The sequence below is a fragment of the Loxodonta africana genome, chromosome 22 (genome assembly GCF_030014295.1).
Source record: "Loxodonta africana isolate mLoxAfr1 chromosome 22, mLoxAfr1.hap2, whole genome shotgun sequence".
Lineage (NCBI taxonomy): Eukaryota > Metazoa > Chordata > Mammalia > Proboscidea > Elephantidae > Loxodonta > Loxodonta africana.
This window is the reverse complement of record NC_087363.1, coordinates 2,388,375-2,394,374: the sequence shown is the minus strand read 5'-3', so window position 1 is coordinate 2,394,374 and position 6,000 is coordinate 2,388,375. Positions and strand designations below refer to the sequence as shown.

The following is a 6,000-nucleotide window of genomic DNA, read 5'->3' as shown; positions in this document are numbered from 1 at the left end:
CTCTGTGTGTATTTGCAATGGCTTTCCAAGAAAACTCTGGAGTAAGTCTGGGAAGCCTCAGAGGTTAGCCTTCCAGTATGCTTTCACTAGAAGATATCTTTCTGAAGATTTCTTAAGAATGCTATCCCCACTTAACACATTGCTATCTGTATTGCATGTGTATATTGATTTCTTAAATATAATTTCTTTGCTTCCTTATTTGATTCTTTTCTTTCATTTTCTACTCTTTAGGTGTCCATCTGATGCATGGGCACAATTTTTTCCTTTTTCCTGCTTAACTTTTATCAGTATACATACCATGACAGGTAGATATTACTACACATGTACAACAATGTACAGTTTTATCCTGTGCCTAAAAATGGGTGTTTGTGAGTTATAGGTATGTAAGATTCTAAGTGATACAGTTATCACCAAATTGACAAAGATCCAGATGATTTGTTTTGATGGAATATCCATGGTGAAACATTCAAGAACAATAATAAAAGCTATTGTTTATTGATTCTTTATCAGGTTCCAGGGAGTGTTCTAGGGACTTTACATGCAAAAACACACACAAAATTTAAGAGGTACTATTCAGTATCCTGGAAACCCAGGCAACATAGTGGTTAAGTGCTACTGCTGCTAATTAAAGGGTCAGCAGTTCGAATCCACCAGGCGCTCCTTGGGACCTCTATGGGGCAGTTCTACTCCGTCCTGTAGGGTCTCTATGAGTCGGAATCGGCTCTACAGCACTGTGTTTGGTTTGGGGTTCATTTAGTATCCGCATTTTACAAATTTGAAACTGAAGCACAAAGAGGTTTAATAAGTTGCCCAAGTTGACATAGATAGTAAGTGGTGAAGGTGGAATTCCTACACAGACAGTGTTGTTCCGGAGTACACATTATTCATCACTGCTACTCTCTCTCTCCAAGGAAGTCCTGGGCCTTAGCTTTTCCAGCTAAGACTCTGCAGATGAAGCATTAGCTTGCAGGCCTTTCAGTAAGAGAGAACAAAGGAAAACTTTGATCTCATCAATGCTCCTAACTGTATCAAGTCAAATCATTAGGTACACACTGAATGAGAGACCTTCACCATTATTTGGTCACTGTAATGATCAAGTCTCAATACTAAATAGCATTTTTAAAGTAACAGTGATGAGCTTGGAGACTGTTGTTTAATTATGTAAGTAGAAATATCCAGGAGAATAACATAAGGTGGGGTTTCACTGATAGTATCACAGACAGTTGGACTGGGAAGGATTCTGAAGTCATCTAATTTAATTGTTTTATTTTCCAACGAATAAATTGAGACAGGCTTGTGACTAAATTTAGAAAATTACTAAAACTCATACTTTCTTACACTGAGTTTGAATATATCCTTTGAGTATGCTCCTTTTTGGAATCTAGACATTGAAGTTCTAATTTTGACCACTCTCAGTGCTGAAAAAGGATTACATATAAAACCCTCTTCCATTGTCCTCTACCTCTCCTTATAGTGTCAATTTTCTCCCCCATCACTACCCAGCTCACCCCCAATTGATTTGAAAAATACTAGCTGCTAATGTAGTAATTGGTAATTGTTATGTGTCACTTAGCTTCAGTTCAAAAATGTTTGCTGAAAATGTAGATCGTATTATAAGGGTACTTAACACACATAGAACAATTCTAAGTACTGGCTGTATGTCAATAGAGTATAAAAGTGTGTTAAGAGTTCTGGGAAAAGCAAAGAGGAAATGGAAAGCATTGGTGGATCCTTAAGAAGAGATAAACACTCTGTGTCCAATAATTGCTACAGAGAACTATGTGCTAAATAATTTTGTGGTTATCTGATACATTTCAAATTCCAGACTCTTCAAATTTAACGAGAGATTCATAAAGACGGAACAACCTTTGAGGCAGGAAGGACAGTACTTCTAATAGTGGAATATCATAATATTTAGTGAGATATTCATAAAGAGGGGTTATTTTTGGTGCTATATAGTTCATATTGTGAAGGTACTCACCACAAAAATTACCAACTCTAAATACTCATTCTATGTCAATTTATTTGTTTAGTGTTTATTTTCAACAGCAGAGAAAAAGTTTCTTGAGGGCAGAAATCCTTTCCTTCTCTGTCGTTGTTGACTTCGGTGCCAAGCACTCTCTTTTTTTAAAGAAGGATTATTAAATGAATGAATGGCTCTAGGGCCTCTGACTGATTTTCTCTATACAAGACCAACTAAGATTTAGAGATAGAATCTCTTATTTGTAGGCTCAAAGCAATCATCCAAGAAGGGCTAGAATTGTTAAGGGAAGACATATTGGGATCTTTGGAAAAGAAACTCAGTAGATATTTCTAAATGTTTATTATGGATAAGCCACCTTTGGAGATTAATAGTGAAGAAGTGCTCCATGTCCTAATGGACATACTCATAATTGTCCTCATGATTTCATTACAGGTCTTGTTCTCCTGAGTTCTCATCTCTGAAACAGGTCTTGTAGAAGAGTAAATGGGACACAGTAACAATGTAACAGAATTTGTCCTCCTGGGACTCACTCAGGATCCTGAGGGCCAAAAAGTGTTATTTATCATGTTTTTGCTCATCTACATTGTGACGATGGTGGGCAACCTGATCATTGTCATGACCATTATTGTCAGCCCCTCCCTGTACTCCCCCATGTACTTCTTTCTTGCCTATCTGTCACTCATGGATGCTATTTATTCCACTGCCATTTCCCCCAAAATGATTCTAGACTTACTCTGTGGTAAAAAGACTATTACTTTACCAGCTTGCATGGGCCAGCTCTTTATAGAGCACTTATTTGGTGGTTCTGAGGTCTTTCTTCTGGTGGCAATGGCCTCTGACCGCTATGTGGCCATCTGTAAGCCACTGCACTACTTGGCCATCATGAATCGACAGGTTTGCATTCTGTTGCTGGTGGTGGCCTGGGTCGGAGGTTTTTGCACTCTTTGGTTCAACTTCTCTTTGTGTACAGCCTCCCCTTCTGTGGTCCCAACGTTATTGACCACTTCATCTGCGACATGTACCCATTATTGGAACTTGCTTGCACCGACACCTATTTTATAGGACTCACTGTTGTTGCCAATGGTGGAGCCATCTGTATGGTAATTTTTATCCTCCTGCTAATCTCCTATGGGGTTATCCTAAGATCCCTGAAGACTCAGAGTCAGGAAGGGAGACGCAAAGCCCAGTCTACCTGCAGCTCCCACATCACAGTGGTTGTCCTCTTCTTTGTTCCCTCTATTTTCATGTATGTTAGACCTGTTTCCAACTTTCCCGTTGACAAATCCGTGACTGTGCTGTATACAGTTACCACTCCCATGTTGAATCCTCTGATATACATCTTGAGAAATTCTGAGATGAAAAATGCTATGGAAAGAATCTGGGGTACAAAGTTAACCACAGGTAGAATAAGAACATGTGTCCACACTGAAAATACCTTAGCTAACTCTAAAGCAACACATAGGCAATAAATTATCACAAGGGAAGATTTAGTCAATTCAGTGGATTCTCTAGGAATGCTTCTCTTTATTGATGCAAGGGCATCCAAAATGTAGAATAAATTATTCTCTGAGGTTAGAATTAACCTAATAAAGACATCCTGGAGGCTGGATAAAAGGCATAGGTATTTTTCCTGTTATAAATTAAAATAAAACTAAGCTCACATTGCAGTTTTATTTTTCTAAGTATATACTGAAACAGGACTTAGAATATTTTTTTTTCTTTTAAAAAGAGAAAAACAAGTTACTTTAGAAAATTTTCTATCATCCAAAATTAATGAGAAAACAATTTGGCTAATACTTAGAAGAAATTTCTGAGGCCAAGGGTGTGGTTTTCAAAGTTTACCGTTCATTATTTTATTAGCACAATAGCTTTTTATAGTGGCACTATGCATTTTGTGTTTAAGATTACTTCTGTTCCTCTGGTCAATGCCTATGCATTTGCAATTCTGCATATTTAATTGAGACATCATATTGTGTTCAGTTTGTGATAGTGATCAGTTTTGATAGATGGGCTATGGTTGATGAAGAAAACTCATTCTAATTCTTGATTAGAGGACAGATACTCTTTCCCTTTGGATTTTAAAATAACATTAATCTAAGTTATAAACATATTTTATATTTTATTCATTAGTTATTATGTGCATTTTGTTTGATTCTTAAAAGATTAGGTAGAGCTTCTTATTTTATGTCCATGAAATTGAAAACATGGAAAGAAGTGTGCTATTTTGCATAAGCAGTGTGTTCCCTAAAAGTTGTATTAAACTTAAATACTTTTTATGTAGAGATGTAGTAATGATTTGTTTTGGTAAAAACAAAAGTGCTTTTTCAATATTATGTAAAAACATAAGTTTTTCTCAGTCTACAGCCCATCCAGGAATATCCGAAAACCAGAAAGAAGAAAGAATTTATGAGTATAATATGGATCATTATCTACATTTAACAAGTTTACTGCTCTAACTAAAAGAAGGATTTTAGAACTTTTATTATTTTTAAATTTGCTTGCATTTTTTCATGTATATCCAAAAGATTTGTAGCCTTCTACCTAGAATATTATCAATATCATTGAAACTACTTGGTTACCCTTCTCTGATGCCATTTCCCCACTTCCCCTCAGATGTAATCCCAAACCTATTTTTGAAATCATATTTAAAAATAGTTTAGTTATGTATGTATGTATCCTGAAAGAATATTGTTTACATTTTCTTATTCCAGTAGTTTCCTTATGCAAAATTTGGGGTTGTCTCACTGGGTAGTAGGAGTAGGTAGGGTAGTGTAGGATCATAACATGTGTGAACAGGGATAGCCTTACTTCTTCCTTTCCAATTTGGATACTGTTATTTCTTTTTCTTGTCTTATTGCTCTAGCTAGGACTTCCAGCACAATGTTAAATAGGAGTGGTGATAAAGGGCCTCCTTGTCTTTTTCGTGTTCTCAGGGGGGACCCTTTCTGCCTCTCCCCATTGATAATGATGTTGGCTTTTGGAGGAATTTCTCTACTATTCCTACTTTACTGAGAGTTTTTATCAGGAATAACTGTTGGGTTTTATCATACTCCTTCTCCATGTCAATTGTGATGATCATGTGATTCTTTTGTTCTATTTATATGATGGATTACATTGATTGATTTTTTAATGTTGAACCATCCTTGCATGAATCCCACTTGGTAAGTAGTCTATTACTTTTTTAATATGATGCTGAATTCTATTGGCTAGAATTTTGTTGAGAATTCATGAGAAATATTGGCCTGTACTTTTATTTTTTAAAGTTGTGGGTTTCCTGGCTTTTGTATCAGGGTTATACTAGCTTTATAGAAAGAATTTGGGAGATTTCCTTCATTTCTGTGCTCTGATATAGTTTAAATAGCACTTGATGTGAGCTATTATCTGATGTTTGGTAGAATGCTCCAATGAAGCCATACAGGCCAGGGTTTTTATTTATTGGGAGTTTCTTTCTTTTTTTTTTTTTTCTTATTACTCCATTCAATCTCTTCTCTTGTTATGCATTTTCCAGATTTTTTTGTCTCAGTTTTTGTTAGTTTAGGTACATACTGTGTTTCTAGGAATTTGTCCATTTACTCTAGTTTCTCAAATTTGTCAAAGCACGATTTTTCATAGTATTCTGTTATGATCCTCAATTTTAGTTAGGTCTGTTGTAATGTCTCTTGTCTCATCTCATTTGGGTTATTTGCTTCCTCTCCTGTTTTTTCTTTTGTCAGCTTGTGCAGTGGTTTGTCAAATATTTTGATCTTTTCAAAGAATCAACTTTTGGTCTTGTCGATTCTATTTTTTGATATTTCATTTATCTCTGCTCTAATCTTTATTACTTCCTTTCTTCTGTTGCCTATGCTCTCCATTTGCGTTTCCCTATTTGTTTGAGTCATAGAGCTAACATTTTTATTTTGATGTGTTCTTCTCTTTTGATGTGTACATTTATTGCTATAAACTGACCCCTAAACACTGCCTTTGCTGTGTCTCAAAAGCTTTAATATGATATGTTTACATTCTCATTTGATTCTAGG

At 35.8% G+C, this 6,000-nt stretch overlaps 1 pseudogene; it reads left to right on the top strand.

The window, feature by feature from the left end:
* Nucleotides 1-1,949: 1,949 nt before the first annotated feature.
* On the top strand, nucleotides 1,950-3,453 carry LOC135228523 (olfactory receptor 4A5-like; annotated as a pseudogene).
* Nucleotides 3,454-6,000: the final 2,547 nt, after the last annotated feature.